This window comes from Culex quinquefasciatus, chromosome 2 (genome assembly GCF_015732765.1).
Source record: "Culex quinquefasciatus strain JHB chromosome 2, VPISU_Cqui_1.0_pri_paternal, whole genome shotgun sequence".
Classification (NCBI taxonomy): domain Eukaryota; kingdom Metazoa; phylum Arthropoda; class Insecta; order Diptera; family Culicidae; genus Culex; species Culex quinquefasciatus.
Window position 1 is genome coordinate 167,178,884 of NC_051862.1, and position 20,689 is coordinate 167,199,572.

The following is a 20,689-nucleotide window of genomic DNA, read 5'->3' on the forward strand; positions in this document are numbered from 1 at the left end:
GGTCGCAACATCAGTCGACCAAGTGCAGTCGACCAGTTCGGAAGCAACACGGGTCGATCTTGCGATTTGCGCGCGCGCTTGGATTTTGATTTGAACCTTTTTTTTGGCACTAAAACTGTATACTTGTTAATTTAGTTGTTGACGAAGGATTTTGTTTGTGGTCGTAAATTTTGCACGTTTCACACACTTTAGTATTGGTTTAGTAGCACCTTAGATCGGCAACCCCGTACTGGTTGTTGCTAGTGTTTGCAGTCGGCTTGTGGTGCAGTTCTGAGTGTACCTCCGTCAGGACTGGCCGCGTGACAATTTTGGCCACCTTTAGTCAGTCATCTCGTACTCGTCAGTTGGCCGCAGATCGTCGTTGCGGTCGGATCGTACACCTCGCTAAGCTTAAAGGTTCCCGGGACTATCCTACCGTATAAATATCTCGCAGTACTCGTGCTCGCTCAAGTGTATCACCTTAAAGTTGCAAGAAATTAAGTGGAAAAGTACCAAACCGTCAAAGGTCTCCAAGTTCAACCGGAGAAGTGGCTCATACCAGTCCTCAAAGGTCCAAACCTTACAGTACGGTTCTAGGGTGAACCAATCTTGATCGTTTGTTGCCCCCGAGGAGTTTCAACCAAGTTCAACAAAACGGCACACGTTCCGGCATCACCACCGGTCCCAACCTCAGTACGGAACAGAAATCGAGCATCGGGCTGAGCCTAAACGCCGAATTTCAAGGTGAGTTTTGTTTTGGTTTCGAAGTCACTTATTTCGCTGATTGATGGCTCAAGTTCATGCTCAGAACTGGTGGCAGTTGAACTTGTTTTGAACAGCTGACGGTGATGGTGACGATGATGCTTGGTGGTTAGCCAGACTTGCCGGACCTGTGTCGGTAGTGACGAATTAGATGCTCGAGATTTAATCGCGGGTTGTCGGTTTTTTTTTTTCGTTGTAGTGTTTTGCTCGTGGGAAGCTGGTGAGATTAGTGGGTTTTTAGTGTGTAGTATATCTTTGAATACATTTGCATATGCAGTTTTGCATACCGACATTCCTCGAAAAGAGGTTCTATTAGCAAAGTAAACATTTTATTCTGATTAGTTCATGAGTTCAATCGTAACGTTACGTAAGCTGATTTCAAGCATTTTGCACTACAATTGATTTAGTATTCAGTGAACTAATACATGACGTTGTATTGAATTTTTATCGTGGTTTATCGTGGACTACTCTTGCTCTATTCAGCTAAGTTAAACAAGCAAATTGTAACAGGGCACACCTGCGATATTAAAAGATATTAAAGGAGAATGGGCAAATTTGTATGGGAGCTGGTCCAAGGATGTACACGAACGGGACCAACTTTTTTCAAAAAATCTTCCCGAGACATGAAAAAAAGTCTTCTGGACCAACTCTCCAAACCCCGGGGTTCAAAAGTTACATGCTGTTGAAGTTTGAGCATTTTGGGTTAAAATGTACAAAAAATCGTATTTTTGCTATTTCTAAAATCATTTATAAAATCTCTGTTTCATTATGGATTTCGATTTTCTTGACTTCATTCGACGCGTATCAGCAAAAACTATGAGTTCTGATATGTCTTAGCATGATTGAAACATGATTTCTCTTGTTTTTATCCGTTTGAACCGCTTGTGCAAGAGGCATCCCATAGAAACAAGTCGAAACTTCAAGGTTTTGAAACCGGATCCGACCCAGACTGCTTCAGTGAGTATGAAAGGCTTCAGTGCAATATTGTAACAACTTATTGGGATGGTCTGAGTCATCCGAGAACTCCTTGGAGTTAAGACCGGTGAGTCTACCGCCGTAACAAGCAAGATGTCGGCGGTTTTTGACCACGGATCATACCCGCATGGCTTCAGTGAGTATGGTAGACTACTATGCTGATGTGTTGGAGTGTCCTGGGTTCTCCTAGGACTCCCTGGAGTTAAGATCTGTGGGTCTACTACCGTAACAAGCAAAATGTCGACCGGTTTTGACAACGGAACATACCCGCATAGCTTCAGTGAGTGTGGTAGACTACTTTGCTAATGTGTTAGGATGTCTTGGGTTTTCCAAGGGCTCCCTGGAGTTATGATCTGTGGAGCTACAGCCATAACAAGCAAGAGGTCGACGATTTTTGACCCCGGAACATACACGCATAGCTTCAGACAGTATGGTAGACTGCTTTGTTAATGTGTTGGGATGTCTTTGGTCATCCTAGGACTCCCTGGAGTTAAGATATTTGGGTCACTGTAACAAGAAAAAGGTCGATGATTTTTAACCGCGCATCATAACCGCAAAGATTCAGTGAGTATTGCAGACAGTATTGCTGTTATGTTGGGATGTTCTGGACCATTCAAGGGAGTCCTTGTAACAGCCGTAGACCTACAAATCATAACTCCAGGGAGTCCTTGGATGACCCAAGACATCCTAACACATTAGCAAAGTAGTCTACCACACTCACTGAAGCTATGCGGGTATGTTCCGTTGTCAAAACCGGTCGACATTTTGCTTGTTACGGTAGTAGACCCACAGATCTCAACTCCAGGGAGCCCTAGGAGAAACCAGGACACTCCAACACATCAGCATAGTAGTCAACCATACTCACTGAAGCCATGCGGGTATGATCCGTGGTCAAAAACCGCCGACATCTTGCTTGTTACGGCGGTAGACTCACTGGTCTTAACTCCAAGTAGTTCTCGGATGACTCAGACCATCCCAATAAGTTGTTACAATATTGCACTGAAGCCTTCCATACTCACTGAAGCAGTCTGGGTCGGATCCGTTTCAAAACCTTGAAGTTTCGACTTGTTTCTATGGGATGCCTCTTGCACAAGCGGTTCAAACGGATAAAAACAAGAGAAATCATGTTTCAATCATGCTAAGACATATCAGAACTCATAGTTTTTGCTGATACGCGTCGAATGAAGTCAAGAAAATCGAAATCCATAATGAAACATAGATTTTATAAATGATTTTAGAAATAGCAAAAATACGATTTTTTGTACATTTTAACCCAAAATGCTCAAACTTCAACAGCATGTAACTTTTGAACCCCGGGGTTTAGATAGTTGGTCCAGAATCCTTTTTTTCATGTCTCGGCGAGATCTATCGAAAAAAGTTGGTCCCGTTCGTGTACATCCTTGGACCAAATTTGCCCATTCTCCTTTTAAAATGAAATTTGATATGATTGAACATTATCATAATACATTACAACGATGATTATGGATAAATCATACAAATGGAGATTTTTTTGATCAAAGCTCAAGGAGAAGGAACTTCTCAAAGGAAAAGTAATCACTCTCGAACTTCCAAAACATTTTAAATCAGTAAACCAAATCAATGCTCGTGTGCTCTCTTGTACTATCTACATAGAAGCTTAAAACAAGATAAGGTATTGAAATGAGAAGTAAAAGCTAAATTTCACCAGATTTTTCTGCAATAGTTTTTTTTTAGATTCTTTTGTTAATGATTCGTCCCTTGCTATATCCTTTTATTGTTTTTGCTTATTAGTTTAGTTTATAAGTTTGCAAGATGTTAACCCTGGACATTTTTTTTATTCAGATTTTTAATTTTTGCTCATGTTTAGGTAATTGATTTTTTTAAATTTCAGTTATTATATGTGAGATTATCATGTAAAGCTTATTGTTTAGACATTCTTAGCCGTCGCAAACATTTCTCAATGTTTTTTTTTGTTGAAACTTCAAAACTCTAAGAAATACTCAATAATTTTCAACAGGGACTTATGGGACTCGAAAACGGACCAAGCAAGTGCTATCAGCCTAAATCAGTTTTAATTCCATTAACCTGCGTTTTAAATCATTTTTGATATTTTTTTGTTTATTCAAAAATCTTTTTATTAGCTGAAAATTTTCGATATACAGTACAGCGAAAAGTTTTTATTTTTTCTGATTTTTTTTGTTTTAGGAATTTTGTTAATGCGTTGCTTTTTTCTCAAAGAGCACAAAATTTATTATAATGATTTTGGTTTTTTTTTAATTTAAATAAATCTTGTTAAGGTATCCAGTGGAAGAATTCTACCGGCCCGCATAAGACATACATATTTTCTTACCAGACCAGTTTTATTGACGTCATTACGAATGATTTTTCTGTTTATCTTGACTATATATTTGTTCTTGTCAGCTTTTCGATTCTGTAAGGTTTTTTTTTATTGGGAAAAACCATAATAGCATTTACATGAAATGTAAATATGACACGTTCTCTTGCCTTATAATTTTAATGTAAAACAAGGTATTCAAAATCCTATATTTGGGAATTTTCAGTAACCCCTTTTTCAAAACTCCCGCATATCTCAACAAAAGGATCAAACTGTGTTTGATTTTTTCATAACATTATGTGTTTGTTTTAACTTTTTAAATTACTTTTTTGACTTCCAGACTAAGGTAAGTCTATAATTTTGCTCTGAAAATGAAATTTTCATAAAAAGCTCGAAAAACCACATTATCGACTCAGAATCGAAAACTTAACAAATTTCTGTCTGTGTGCATGTGTGTGTAATGTGGATGTGTGTGACTAAAATGGTTACTCATTTTTCTCAGCACTGGTTTAATCGATTTTGATCAATTTTAACTTGGTTTATGGTCACATATAGCACTGTTGAATTGTTTGAAGTTTCGATAAGTTGTTTCAAAAGTTATTTAAAAAAAGTTTTCAAAAACAAGCAGGCGTTAGAAAAGTCGCCAAAAAGCAAGTCCCAATATTTTATACATTTTTGGTAAGGTAATCAAAAGACCTTTCGAACGAGTCCAAAACATTGGAGATCTGGCAACTCTGTCTCAAGTTATGACCGCTTATGTGACATTTGGGTACTTTTTTGGAGTCGGATCTCACTTAAATGTAGTAAGATTCCATCATCCGACCCATCGTTGGTTAGGTAATTTCAATACCCTTCCAATGAGTCCAAGACATTGAAGATCCAGCAACTCTGACTCATGTTTTGACCACTTAAATGATATTTGCCATTTTTTTTATTTCGGATCTAAAAAATAGATGAAATTTGTGTCCAAACCCATCATATCATTAACTGTTGATAAAACTTAAGTTTTAAGAAATTCTCATCTATTTATTAGGTTAAGCCTTCGGTCCTAAATACATTTAATTTGATGTTTTCACTATTTAAACAAATGCTTACAAAATTTTCGATGGAAATTTGCTGCTCACTTCCTACTGAGTTAGGGGAAATATACCCTTTCCAATCATACACCTATCTTCGTCATATGAAAAGTTTGATGCTCGATTAAAGATCCAAAAATACTATTTAGGCTTTAAACTTACCAGCAACATCACCGCCTCGACTAAGCACACCAATGTAATTTAATGCACTTTTGATCATAATTTCTATTTTGCGAGACCATTTCTCATCATTTTGGTGGCACACATATCCACACGCAAGATGAGAGCTTAACTGCCTAACGAAAGTCGCCATCAATATCTTTTCACTTGTGCTAACGATTTAAAAGCGCTGAAGATAAAAAAAAATGCTTCCAACTACCGGTAACATGTTCTTTTGCACTTTAGTTAGTCACTCACTTGAAAAATAATCCCGAAACATGGAAATAATTAGCAAGCGCCATCAAAAAAACAAACGCGCCAAGTCTTTTGACGTTTGACTTCTGAATACCCATTCCAATCGAAGGCCGAAGAAAACCAAGCGAGAAGCGAAGGCAAAGAAAGAACAAAGGGTGGCCACCAACACCACCAGCAGCGCCTGTTGGAGTGAGCCAGCGATGCCAGGAAATTTTCTCTACAAAAAGTAGGTGAGTGTTCGCTTAGAATTTCAACAATTTTGGCAGCACAAAGCAAACCCAAAAGAGCGCTGGAAGAAAAAAAGAACAAGCTGACTGATTAGAATGCATTTGAGATTCTTTTTTCAAATGCTTGTAAAAGGAATAGAATAACTTTTAGCAAAAGCAAAAATAAACAGAAATGTTCACAAAAAGTTGCTCTCGTTGGTGTACTTGATTTCAGTAAATTTCAAGGAACACTCCAGATTATCCAGCATCATTCAAACACGACCGCTAATTAGGCTTAAAATGGGTATATTTCCCCTATTTATTACTCGATTTCAGTTAAAACAAACTTATTTTTGAGATATAATTGAACGTCAAAGCGCTGGTATGCCAACATAATGTGCACGATAAAATTATAAACTGGTCAGCTATGTGGGCTTTTATGCACAGATTAAAATCAAAACTGATGATTCACGATTATCAAACTGCTTCAACAAATTTCTCTCGTTTACTGCATGAGTTTATGATTTTTCTCTTTACCGAGCATTAGCTGAATGCTTTTGTCACCGGCTTTTAAAAACAAAAAATAAAAACTTGCCAAAATGCCAACCAACACATCACATTTGCATATCATCCAACTTTGTAAAAAGGAAGACGGCACTAACACACAATCAAGCGGTACTTGCGTCTCGTTATCTTCATCTGTGTCTGAAATATGAAGAAGAAGTAGATAATGGATTTTATTGTTTTTAACCCACAGCCGAGATGAAAGAACTCGCTGAAAATGTTTATTATCTGACAGTTGCCACTGGTCTTGTTTTCCAGCCCCCAACAGACCAGCGAACCTTATCTCGAAATTGTTTTGATGAACGCATGACCGACCACCTCTATTCAGGCTCAGTTCGATAAACTGATAAAGTGATGGAAACTAAATTGTTTAATTTTCTGCCAGATTCGTCCTTCAACAGCTGCTGCCACCGATACGTCAACGGCGCACGTGGTATGCAATGCTGACACCTTATAACAGGTAGAAAGGCCTTTATTTGTCCTTTTGTATACAGTTTAGCTGAAAAAGCGTACATGGTGATATTTAAGCGTCGATTACCCTTTTTGTGGTTAGTCGGAACGAGTGCACCGCTAGGAGTACTGCACCGTGTTTGTGACCTTATCGGAATCCAATCAGGTGGAAAATCGTTTTGTACAACAGTGGCATCAGCTTGGTATTTTGCTACAAGTAACTTTTCAAGCATTTTTTAAAGAAAATTAAGTTTTTTTGTTATACTTTTATGATGATGATGATGGTCCCACCTCTTACCCCTACAAAGGTTTGAGCTGGACGAGTTATCGTTATGATATTTTATTTGAACATTTAAATCAGTATTGCAAAACAAAACGACCTGATTTTTAAGCAAATATAAATTAGCCTTTCAATTAACTCCGTCATTACAGTTTACTTTCGTAGATTACTAGTTGATAGGCCTGTAACTGTATCAGCTTCAAGGAATCGCATTTGGTACTAACTACTGTTCGGAGCACATATAGTTTTACTTGTATCTATCTGAACTGGATTTTTACTAAGTGCCAAGCTTACAATGACATTGCCCGAAATCGCACCCTACTGTTTTACCTGACAGAGTGTACGTAACGAGTTTTGCTTGAAGATTTGTACTTTTCGAAACCCTATCTTTCGACCGCCAAAACCTACTAGACTAGCTTTCCCTATAGCCTTCCGAGCTCTCCTGTCCTCAGAGCAACTACCAATTTTTATCATACATAGTAAGAAACATTTACTTTCATCATCGTCAACTTAAGAGGCACATTATATTTGCATATCGCGCGCGATTCTCAAACCTTTGTAGACTTCTAATTTTTTTTTAAACTCTAAATTTAAACAACATTTCCAAAATCAACAAAAAATCCATCATCATCATGTGGTCATACTGAGCAATTTACTTGTACATTCGTTTTAGAATTCCGTCAATATATAATTATATGAAGTCAAACTTAAAATACTAACTTAATGTGCGAGCAACACCGTCTTTTGAACTCTGCTATTGTCGTTGACTGTTTAATTTGTCTGGGCATCGAGTTAAAGATATTCACACCCTTATAAAACAATGAATTTTGTGCAGCTCCAAACAAGAAGTTTGGAGTGCGTGGTGCATCTGCATTTCTTGTGAAATGATCATGAAGATCACTACCTCGTAAAATTCGATCACATAGATATCTAGGCAACAAACCATTGATTAATTTAAACATAAAAATCATAGTGGAAAAAATTGAGCATGAGCATGAGCATGAGAGATCACCCATGGTTGCCCCTCCGTTGCTGAACAGAACCGTAATATCCTTTCAGCACTACTGATTATAGGCTTCGACGATCTAGTGGTGTTTCCCTTATCAACAGCATGTATGAATGCGCTGAAAAGATAAAACACCATGATTGCTAAAGCTAGATCAGTTGCGAATAGGTAACAGTCATTGGCCACCAACGGCGCCCGCCATGTCAGTTTGTAGATCTCGATTTTAAGGGACGGGAATGTTAGTTAGCGCAGGTTGCTACTAGGGCAGCTGATTTACTCTGTGCTTACACCCCACGAGCGCCAGGAACCTGAAAACTTGTTAGTAGGATAGGGTGTTTGGTCCGGATTCATCATAGAAGATGATGATGCGACCCAAAATCATAGTGTTTGTTTAACGGTATTTTGTTTTATTCTCAAGGCAAGCAATCGGATGCTGCGGATGAGACATTTCCCGTTTATCTGTTGTTAAATTTTAAATGAAATGGTTTAGTCTTAGACAGCCGGCTGTGGAAAGATAGAACCAAAATCATATGAAATTAATGAATGAAGGATTGAACAGTGCAATTTTTAACTTGAGATGATTTAACGAGTTTTAAATGATTGATGTTTAGTGAGGTACTGGTTAACGTTGCGAACGACGAGTTACAATGTTTATCGAACTGAAATGGTATGATAAGGTTTTGTTGTTGTTGCACACCGACAACGGACGCAAAAATTTTGCGACCCAACGAAAAGGCATCGCAAATCGAACTGGCTAACTGTCATCGGGACAGCCAGAGCCAGCCGCACCTTCACACGCACGCGAAAGGAAGCATAGCATAGCATAGCATAGCATTGGTGTCTACCCGTAGCTGCTACTTCGTTATTGACCAGGACCCCCAAACATTGCTCCGTGGACCACAGATGAAAAGTAGGAACCAATCATCACCCCTTCGCAATTTTCAAAGGTCCCTATCGTGCTGATCAATACTGACGCCGGCCACGACCAGTGGTAAGAACACGGGGAATTCGACCGCGATTCTCCAGAAATTCTCCGTCGGCGTGCCTTCCGATCAACGGTGATGTAGGAAGGGCTTCATTCATTAAAATTATTTTATATCATAAGCCTTAAAACATATCCGTCGACGTGCCTTCCGATCCTCGATGATATGGAAAGGACTTAATCCAGCAATACGACTTGCTTGTCTCAAAAACAAAATCGGATCGTTTCTATCGAAAACTATATAAAGAGAACAAAAATAAAATTCATCGGCCAACGAACGCGCGAACAAAAAATAAATGAAAAAGAAGAAGAAGAAATCCAATCACCCCATGCACTCGAACAGCGACACAAAAGAGACGGAAAATAGCACGAAAAAACAGGACTGAGCGTCCACACAGGCACCGCACTACTGATGCCATTGTTTAATTATAATGACCAATCACCCCATGCACTCGAACAGCGACACAAAAGAGACGGAAAATAACACGAAAAAACAGGACTGAGCGTCCACACAGGCACCGCACTACTGATGCCATTGTTTAATTATAATGACCAATCACCCCATGCACTCGAACAGCGACACAAAAGAGACGGAAAATAGCACGAAAAAACAGGACTGAGCGTCCACACAGGCATCGCACTACTGATGCCATTATTTAATTATAATGACCAATCACCCCATGCACTCGAACAGCGACACAAAAGAGACGGAAAATAGCACGAAAAAACAGGACTGAGCGTCCACACAGGCACCGCACTACTGATGCCATTGTTTAATTATAATGACCAATCACCCCATGCACTCGAACAGCGACACAAAAGAGACGGAAAATAACACGAAAACACAGGACTGAGCGTCCACACAGGCACCGCACTACTGATGCCATTGTTTAATTATAATGACCAATCACCCCATGCACTCGAACAGCGACACAAAAGAGACGGAAAATAGCACGAAAAAACAGGACTGAGCGTCCACACAGGCACCGCACTACTGATGCCATTGTTTAATTATAATGACCAATCACCCCATGCACTCGAACAGCGACATAAAAGAGACGGAAAATAGCACGAAAAAACAGGACTGAGCGTCCACACAGGCACCGCACTACTGATGCCATTGTTTAATTATAATGACCAATCACCCCATGCACTCGAACAGCGACACAAAAGAGACGGAAAATAACACGAAAAAACAGGACTGAGCGTCCACACAGGCACCGCACTACTGATGCCATTGTTTAATTATAATGACCAATCACCCCATGCACTCGAACAGCGACACAAAAGAGACGGAAAATAACACGAAAAAACAGGACTGAGCGTCCACACAGGCACCGCACTACTGATGCCATTGTTTAATTATAATGACCAATCACCCCATGCACTCGAACAGCGACACAAAAGAGACGGAAAATAACACGAAAAAACAGGACTGAGCGTCCACACAGGCACCGCACTACTGATGCCATTATTTAATTATAATTACCAATCACCCCATGCACTCGAACAGCGACACAAAAGAGACGGAAAATAACACGAAAAAACAGGACTGAGCGTCCACACAGGCACCGCACTACTAAAAAAAATCATAGTGGAAAAAATTAAAAGAAAATTTGACCAGTTTTTGAAAAAGTAAATAAAAAATAACGATGTTTTCATGTCTTGATTATTCAGAGTTTCTTTGAAGTCCTTTGGATAATCGAACTTTAGATAATCGAGTCTGGACTGTATTGCAAACAACATTCCGAGGACATTCCACTTCTGAGCCGTTCATGGCAACATGTAAATATTGATAAAAACCACACTTCACAAAGTTTTCCACTGTGGAAATTTCAATTACTTCACCGTCATGGTAGACACTTGTAGCATTCAATCTGGAGTACCTTTCTGCAGTAAGTACCCATCAATATCAACAGGTGATAAACCGCTCCTTGGAGTTCAACGGTGCCTGAACTGCATTGCCCCTCCTGTAGTAAACCATGATCTACCACTATCTATTTATTTTTAATTGCTTAAGCTCTCTTTAGCTATTTTTTTTTTGTTTGTTTTAGCTCTCTTTAGCTATTTTTTTTTGTTTTAGCTCTCTTTAGCTAGATACTTTTTTTTTTGGTTCTCTTTCAATAGTTGGGGCATTCGCCAACAATTGTTTTGTTGTTTTAGCTCTCTTTAGCTAGTTGGGGCATTCGCCAACTTTTGTACATATTTGCTCTCTTTAGCATGTTGGGGCGTTCGCCAACTTTCATTAGTACTCTTCAGTTGGTTGGGAGGTTCGCCAACCACCCCCTTCACATTACCACAATCATCTCATTTTCATTCTTTTCTTTATTCACACTATACTCACCTACCGACTATGCCATGTAGTAAACCATGAAATTGATCAAATCTTCGTCAAAATCTAATTTTGACGGACGTGTGATTGTTTTTATTTTGTTTGGAAGAGATAAATAAATTAGATTTTGACGAAGATTTGATCAATTTCATGGTTTACTACACCTCCCAGTGCGATCGCTCTTTCCCACGACGATTAGCACCTGACCGTGCCAAGTTTAGCAATCGCTCAGCAATTCATATCGTTATTATGACGAGTTGTGCAAACTTGTGACTACCTGTGCGCATCGGATACCTGGCAGATGACATCAATCGCGGTTTGGGATTTTATGGGCATCCTCGGCCGGCACGTGCTGATCGATGCGCCAAGAACACACGAAACGCTACCTGAGCTCGTGTTGCGGTTGCTCATCATAGGGGGGGATCATTAGATATTATATACTTGGTTTAATTTATGAATTTTTAATTCGGGATGCCTGCCAAGGTCGGAATGCCAAAAAATATTGTTGGTGGTGGAAGTCTTGCGACCTAGCTGCCAGTTTGGTTCCACACGAGGGACACTGTCTTATTTCAAAAAAAAGTTCCTTTTAATGAAATTTGAAGGTTGAGCAATTGTAGGTTAAGGGGTTTATTACCTTTAAATCAGCAAGTTTATAGTCACACCAGTGGCGAGATGGTCGTAAATGATTGCTGTTGTGAAATTGTTTGTGACTATCAAAGGATTTTGCTCAGGAGATCGTCTTCTGAGTTTTATTTTGTAAAATATAAACCACGATTCGTCCTAATCCTTATGATGTCCTTTGAAACGAGTAATAGCAATGCTTTCAATTATTTTAAGATGTTTTTTGGAAACAAACTAATAAATGTTTTTTTTTGCGCTATTAAATGTCTTTATTTGCCCTCATTTGAGTTGAGTCTTCATAAAGGAGACATTACACTATCGCAAACAAACAAACTCGTACTTTTTCGTGTCTGACAGTTTGCCAAATTCGAAAACTTGTTTGTGGTAAACTCGCTGACTCGGCTCGGCTGACGTTTATACAAACAAATCTAGGCAAACAAACAAAGCAGGCAAACTGGAAAAATGTCAAAAAGTGCGAGCTTGCTTGTTTGTTTGCCGTAGTGTAATAGCTCCTTAAGTCTGCATACGTCTTTAAAAGTCTTCAAACGTCTTAAATTTTCTTCAATCGCCTAAACGCCTTCAAACACTCAGTCGCCAGCCAGCGACAAGTTAAGACGTGTTTTGCTCGTGTTGTCATCTCGCGTGCTTGGAAGTTTTTGACAGATGGAGTTGGAGGAATCCTCCGAGGAGGAAGATTTTCGTCCCGTCCGCGGGAATCGGAAGCGGAAGAAGTCCAGCGAGGTCACTGGAATCGGCATCGAAGGAGAAAAAGTTGAGAAGACCCTGCTCAACAACAACAAGTTCAGCCCGCTAGCGGATAACAAAAACAACAACAATGCCAGCCCAGCAGGAGGAGGGGACGCCCCAGTGGTTCCACCACCCGGCCAGTCGGCAGGTAAACAAAAGCAACCACCTTTGGTGGTGAAGAACACCACGGATTTTTACAAGCTCGTGGCGATAGTGGAAAGTTGTAAACTTGGTTTCAAACCGATTTACAAACTAACCCGATTTGAAACCAAGGTGACCTGCTTCTCTGTCAAAGATTTTGATAAGTTGCAAGAGCTACTCAAGAAGAAGAAAGTGGAATTCTACACCCACGATCGGCGGAGCGAACGAAATCATCGGGTGGTTCTTCGTGGTTTTCCTGATGAACTGAAACCGGACGAGGTCAAGTACCTTCTGAAGAGGGATCTCAAGCTGGACGCGCTGGAGGTGCATATCATCAAGCGGAAGGAAAAGTCCACCGTGGACGAAACTCCGTACATTGTGGTCTTCCCCAAGGGATACACTAATCTGAAGAAGCTCTCTGCAATGAAAGTTGTGGCAAGCACTATCATCCGGTGGGAGGCCTACCGGAACAAGCGGCCGAACGTGACCCAGTGCAGGAACTGCTTGCAGCTGGGTCATGGAACCAGGAACTGTCACCTGAAAGGGAGGTGCAACAACTGTGGGGGTCCCCACAAGACGGACGAGTGCAAAGTCCAAGAAGCCGAGCCGAAGCGGTGTGCCAACTGCTCTGGAGCCCACGAAGCCACGGATCGCAGCTGCCCTAAGCGTGCGGACTTCATCCGGTGGTGCCAGCAGGCGTCGAAACCGAAATCGCCGGCAAGGAAGGCGGAGAAGCAGAGTCCAGCAGTTCCGGCGTTCACGCCGGCGGAGTTCCCTCCATTGCCGGGTGCAGTCCCGGACGGAACATCGAAGGATCGCCCTCGCCCCGCAGGAAAAAGCCAAGGAAGCAGTGGCTCTCGAGACGGTGGAGCCACGAAGGAGGAAGCCGGGGAGGTGCTCTACAGTTCGGCTGAGCTGTGGGGCATTTTCTCCGAGTACATCGGCAGGTTCAAGACCTGTAAAACCCGCTTGGATCAAGTAACCCTGGTCAGTTACATGATCTCCAAGTATGGAGTTTAACCCTCTACTGCCCAAATTTTTTTTTCGAAAATATTCATTTTTCCCGTGTTCAGGAGGTCATTTTGAGCAACTTTTGTTCTACGAAAAACTTTACTTCTCTTGTTTTATGTTTTTCTTGTTTCATTTTTAGTATTTTAATTTGCATTTATCTTGTTTAGTTAATGTTTGTTTTTGGTAGTATTTGGCCTACTCTACCATCTAATATAATTAAATTTCGCCTATCTAATTTTTTCATGTTTTTACAGTCACTTTTTCAATTTTTTGCATGTTTTTCACATTTTCTGCCATAGAATCGCACCATCATCATTTAAATTGCAAAAAAATGAGTAGAAGCATAGTCTGGGACACTACAAAAATTACTGCATACTTCTTTTTACTTAAAATATAGGAAATGTTAGTAAAAAAAACAGCCAAAGTTGACCCCTAAAAAAATTACATTTTTAAAAACATTGGCAAAGTCACATAAAACAAGTTAAACTTCCAACCCTGAAATTTTCTATAATTTTAAGAGTTCTTCTTTCCAATGCTTTTTAAATATCAAAAATTGGTTGGAAAATTGATTTTTGGCGATTTTTTAAATCGAAGCCCGTCTAAAGGCGGGGTTAGGTTGTAGAGGGTTAAGGAGTTGTTTTTTTTTGTTATGTATTAGTTATTTAACGATCCTCGGTCCCAACCTGGTCACAGCACCTAAAAGGACCTAATAAAAATAAGTTATGAATAAAAAAAATAAACGCCTTCAAACAATTGCAGACGTCTTAAAACTTCTGCAAACGTCTTTTAATATTTCGAAATGTCTACTAAAGTCTTCAAATGATTTAAATTGAGTTGAAATAGCATTGTCAATCATTTCACACTAACTTTATCCAATAGTTTTAGTATGAATTTCCGCACCTGCCAGTGGAAACGCCCTTTGCAAAGCGGGTTCTAGCCTCGGCAATAGCCGACAGATTCTGGATCGCACCTGCCCACGTGCACCGCTCAAATGTTAATGGATGCAATTCCGATCGGTGAGATTATACACGATTGTCAGCTTCCCTTATGTCAAATGAATTCGTTTGACATGTGCTGCGCGGAAAAACTGCTTTTTGCTGCACTTTTAGCTCAACAATAGGGTTGATGGAAGTGATTAGGACTTTTTGATAGGTGATTGTGTGAAAAATTAAATTCAAATGAAACCTTATTATAAATTTGATTTTTAATATCTAAAAGATATTGATTTCTATTCAAAGACATCAACTCGTTCAAGGTGTTTTGTTGTTGAATATGATTAAATGCTGCAAATTGATTTTGCAAACCAAAAGGTAGACTGCTTTTATGGTAATTAATCATACCTCAAACCCAGCTGCTTGACGACTGAACTACATTGGTCATCGTTCAACAAAAAAAAAAATGTTGTTTTCAACTCATCCCAAAATGGCAAGTGCTAAAAGACATCGCAAACATCAATTTGCGGGGAAATCTTACGCATCTTGAAAGTCGGAATCGGCCAAATAAAAAACATTTTACGAAACGTAAACAACTCGTGAAAAATTCCACTCAGGCGTGGTGAAATTTCTGTTTTTACCCAACGACCTGTTGGGACCCACTGACACCAAGAAGTTGGGGAATTCCGTCTTCTGGGGAAGCCAGCTTTGGGTACTAAAACAAACCCACAATGCTAATGCAACGGATAAACAGAGGGTGTATGCTCGAGTTGACGGGAAATCCCATGTTCGAACGGAGTGGTCCGACGGTGTGTCAAGCAAGATCGGATTACGGCTGGGAACTGGTGACGTACTTTGGAGCACGCACGTCAACTGGACAGAATCAGAACAATTTAATCGGTGGGGGGCTCATTTGGTATGCCGGTCCAGTATTTGTACAAGGTTTGATGTCACTTAATAGGGACTGATGGAATCTGAAATTTGTGTAAATTGCTTTTATTATTTAAAAAAAAAAATTTCAATGCAAAAATAATATTTAACATCCATAAATCGAAGAGGAAAGATGTAATTCTCAACAAATTTATTTCATTTATTACTTCTTTTAGATAAACATACGTTTCCAAATTTCCAAATCATCACCATTTAAGGCTGCAAATTATTGAAAAACATGTCTTTTATCGAATATTCAAAATTGATAAGTGTCGTACCGCTCCTCCGTCACGAGATATCTTAAAATAAAACTCGGATTTGTGATCAAGGACTAAAATTACCCCTAAGGACAAAGTTTCTCCAAAATTTAAGAGGGGATGAAGCAAAAGCTGTGTGACTTGACGAGGAATAAACCAAATGTTATGTAGAAGCAGACATTTTTTTGTTTGTCAAACTTAGCAAAAACTTCTTAACTTCCCTTTACGCTCCAGTTCATCGACATGCTGTCAGCCCCAGGTTCCGAATCCCTTCTTGCATGAGTAATGTCTGGAAGCAAGTTCTTCCGGCATCGCCTCGGAGGTGGCATTACCAACGTCCAACAGCAACACTCTCGCAACCGCACAGATCGCGCCGTCTGAATTCTTAATGTACGATCTCCTTGACAGTGCGGCGCGCGAGCTTCTCATTCATATAGCAGTAAACTGCATGCCATAAATTCACCGCCGCAAAGCTCCGTGTCATCATGTGGTTGAACACGGTGAGTTGGTGAGTGGAAGAGAGACGTAGCAACAACCTTCGGAGGACGCGGCGAATCGATGTGGACGGAGAAGATACGCTCGCTGTGCGAAAAATGCCAACAACACGCGGCAAGGACATCCGCGCCGTGGCTGATGAAGATCTCCGCAGGACATGGTAAAGAGGGAGAAGGAGGACAGAAGAAAAAACCCGTTTCTGAAATATTCGCATCGGACATGCTAATGAGACAAGCCCCCAAAGATCGGACCTTCTTTTGTCGATACTGAAGAAAGATGATGAGAAGACACTCGGTAAACACAGAAGTTGAAAGGAATCAGACGGTTGGTCAGAAAAAAAGGAAACCCTGATGATAGCTGTGGCGTGGTCAGTTTTCTGCATCTTCAGGACTTGACCTTTTGAGCGAGTGAGATACCTTCGGGGAAGACGGTACTGAGTTATGCAGGACGTGTAGAGTAGACAAAGACTGGTAGACGTTTGTGAAAAAAATGTCAAAAACTTTATTGTTGAACAATCGTCCTAGCAGACGTGCTTAGTAGAACTATGATTTTTTGCATTTTTTTTTCAAACTAAGTAGCTTTTTTGACAAATAATCGTGTTTTCTGCTATTTTTTGAATTCTTTAAATCATGAGGAATTTTTGAATTGATACAAACAATTTTGAATAATTTTGATGAGTTTTGAAATATTGAGGAATATTGGGAAAATATATTTTAACTTTCAGCATATAAATTTGACTAATTTCTGAGAGCTTTTGGTTTTTTTTGTTTTTTTTTGAGCATATTGTTTGAATAATTTCTGTGAGTTTTTGCAGCCTTACCAACATGAGCAGTTCTTTGATTTTGCATACAAGTTTGAATAAATTCGTTGAAATATGCATTTTTAAAATAAAGCTGGTACAAATTTCATTTCAAGTTTTTGTCAATTTAAAATGCATTCCTTTGCGTTTAGAATCATTTTAAGCATCATTTTAGTGTTATTAAAATGAAACTGGATTGAAATTAATCGAAATTTCAACGATTTAAAAAAAATCTTTGTGGGTTTATAAAAAAAATGAAAATCAGCTGAGCAGTTCTCTAGGATTTCGGTCATTCGATTTTTTTTGTATTTTTTAATCCAACTGAAACTTTTTTGGTGCCTTCGGTATGCCCAAAGAAGCCATTTTGCATCATTAGTTTGTCCATATAATTTTCCATACAAATTTGGCAGCTGTCCATACAAAAACGATGTATGAAAATTCAAAAACCTGTATCTTTTGAAGGAATTTTTGATCGATTTGGTGTCTTCGGAAAAGTTGTAGGTATGGATACGGACTACACTGGAAAAAAATGATACACGGTAAAAAAAATTGGTGATTTTTTACTTAACTTTTTGACACTAAAATTTGATTTGCAAAAAAAAAACACTATTTTTATTTTTTTTATTTTTTTATATGTTTTAGAGGACATAAAATGCCAACTTTTCAGAAATTTCCAGGTTGTGTAAAAAATCATTGACCGAGTTATGAAATTTTTAATCAATACTAATTTTTTCAAAAATCGAAATTTTGGTGGCAAAAATTTTTCAACTTCATTTTTCGATGTAAAATCAAAATTGCAATAGAAAAGCACTTTACTGAAATTTTGATAAAGTGCACCGTTTTCAAGTTAGATCCATATTTAAGTGACTTTTTTGAAAATAGTCGCAGTTATTATTTTTTTTGAATTAGTGCACATGTTTGCCCACTTTTGAAAAAAATATTTTTGAAAAGCTGAGAAAATTCTCTATATTTTGCTTCTTCGGACTTTGTTGATACGACCCTTAGTTGTTGAGATATTGCAATGCAAAGGTTTAAAAATGGGAAAATTGATGTTTTCTAAGTCTCACCCAAATAACCCACCATTTTCTAATGTCGATATCTTAGCAACTAATTGTCCGATTTTCAATGTTAAAATATGAAACATTTGTGAAATTTTCCGATATTTTCGAAAACAATATTTCCAAAATTTTCAAATCAAGACTAACATTTTAAAAGGGCCAAACATTCAATAATGCACCCTTTTAAAATGTTAGTCAGAGGAATTTGATAAAATACTGTAATACCAAAAGAATACCAAAATGTGGTGTTCGACCATTGACAAATTCTGCAATTTTGCAATATCAAAACAATACCTTAAATTGGTATGATACCAAATTTTGCTCTTGCATAATCCTTAAGACAAATTTGAAAGGGTCCAGAAATACCAAAAAATGGTATTGATACCAGAGAAAGGTATTATTACGCATTTCCTTTGTTATTTACCCATGCTCGAGATTCCATCTCAAATAATTCTTTTTCAATTTACAGACAAAAATTTGGATGTCACCCCAGTTTACAGTATGCTTTCAAAAATCACCCATGAACTAATTTTTGACAGTTTTCTACATTCTAAAAAAAAAGTTAAAAAAGAAATAGAGAAAATTTAATATATTTATTTCATCACGATATCTGTCAGCTTTTAATTTTTTTCTATTTAAAAATAAAATTTATCTGCACAGTTGAATCTATTTTTGCGACCCCGGATTTTTACGATTTTATTAGAGTTTTATTTCAGTAAAAGAAATTTTAATTAATATAATGGTGTACCTTACAGAGGTAATCTTCGTCAAAGAATATTACATAAATTTTCGAATATTTTTTGAATTAGTTTGACTGAAAAACATTTTTTAAATCAGAACACTTTTTAAACAAACAAAGTTGAACGTATAATAAACATACTTGCTTATATTGATAAAAAACACCTGCTAAATATTGTGCTCAATTTATATATTGTTTAATTTTTGATATTTTGTTAATTTGATATAAATAGTTTACAAAGTTTTTCACATGTAGCTTTTTCCAAAACGATAATAAATGCCCGTCTGAAGAAACTTTTTTTGAAAAATTTGGCACCGGTCTAACCTAGAGGGTTGGGTCGTTAGCTCAATTCAGGTGTAGGAGTCGTCTCCCTGGGTCCTGCCTCGGTGGAGTTGCTGGTAGGGAGTTGGACTAACAATCCAAAGGTCGTCAGTTCGAATCTCGGGTTGGATGGGAGCTAAGGTGTAAAAGAGGTTTGCAATTGCCAATCAAGCCTTTGGACACCTAGTTTCGAGTAGGAATCTCGCAATCGAGAACGCCAAGGCAATGATGTAGAGCGAATAATTTGATTTTGATATTTATCCCCTTAAAAATGATTTGAATAATTTTGAATAACATTAAATTTGTTGATTCACAGCAGGAAATTGTTGCTGTTATCATAGTATAGAAAGTTCATTCCTTTTCATATATTTATTTTTTTTGTCATTGATAAAGAAGTTTTATTTGATTAGTACAAAAAAATGAATTTTAATAAATACATGACTATTCTCCACCAAAATTTGCCCAACTTGACATCCCCCTACCTGCCAGCCAGGTCGGATATGCATTTACAGCGTATTATTTCGCCCCAAAAAGAGTTGGGCCAAATTAGTCCCCGCGGTAGCCAATCATCACCCAGCACAGGTTGGCCAGGTCGTCGAGCCGGGAGCTGAGATCGGACCACTTTTTACAACCCTTTCATTTTGGCGCGCGATCTTTCCATTCTGCTGCGCAAAATCTTCGACGCAGAAACAAAAAACGGATAAAAAAAAACGATGCCGAATAAGGCGAAATGATTATGATTTCCCTGGGTATGGGGTGGGAAACTGTCGTGGCAAAATATTGAACTTTTGCGATGTCAGTGTGCGATTTTGACGAAGCTTACGAAATTTCGCAAGAGTGGTTTTTCAGAAGGACCGGGGTGGTCAGCTTGGCTGGAGTTGAGTCGTAAAAAACTCAATGAATTGGAGTCGTAAAAGTTGGTGCAGGTTTTGGCATTGGATGGAAGAGAGGCTGAAATCTCATGTTGTTGAGATTTCAACAACTTTCGACTTCTTTTAATGTGTGGTGTGTGGGTGTAGTAGATGTATTTGGCTGCAATTAAGAGTATTTAATGCGCGACTTCTCTACAGTGCAACTTCAAATCTCTCATCATTTCCCATGTTTAACTTCAACCTGCGCGATGTAAAGCAATGTCAATGTCAGCCGTAGACCACACACTTCCTAATGCATTATTCACAACTTCCATAAAGATCAGACCTGCCCCGACACCGGTAATTAGCGTTCGCGCACACGTTACGTCACTACGACAGCTGAGATGCCAGATTCAGATTCGGATCACCATGGCTTGAACTGCTTTG

The 20,689-nt window shown here is 38.8% G+C and overlaps 1 protein-coding gene across 1 annotated transcript in view; it reads left to right on the plus strand.

Annotated features, from left to right (window-relative positions):
* LOC6043897 overlaps positions 1-20,689 on the plus strand; it is a 65,559-nt gene continuing 44,870 nt past the window's right edge. The window contains exon 1 of the mRNA XM_038250902.1: positions 1-723. The gene's annotated coding sequence lies outside the window, so the exon portion shown is untranslated. The remainder of the gene's footprint in view (positions 724-20,689) is intronic.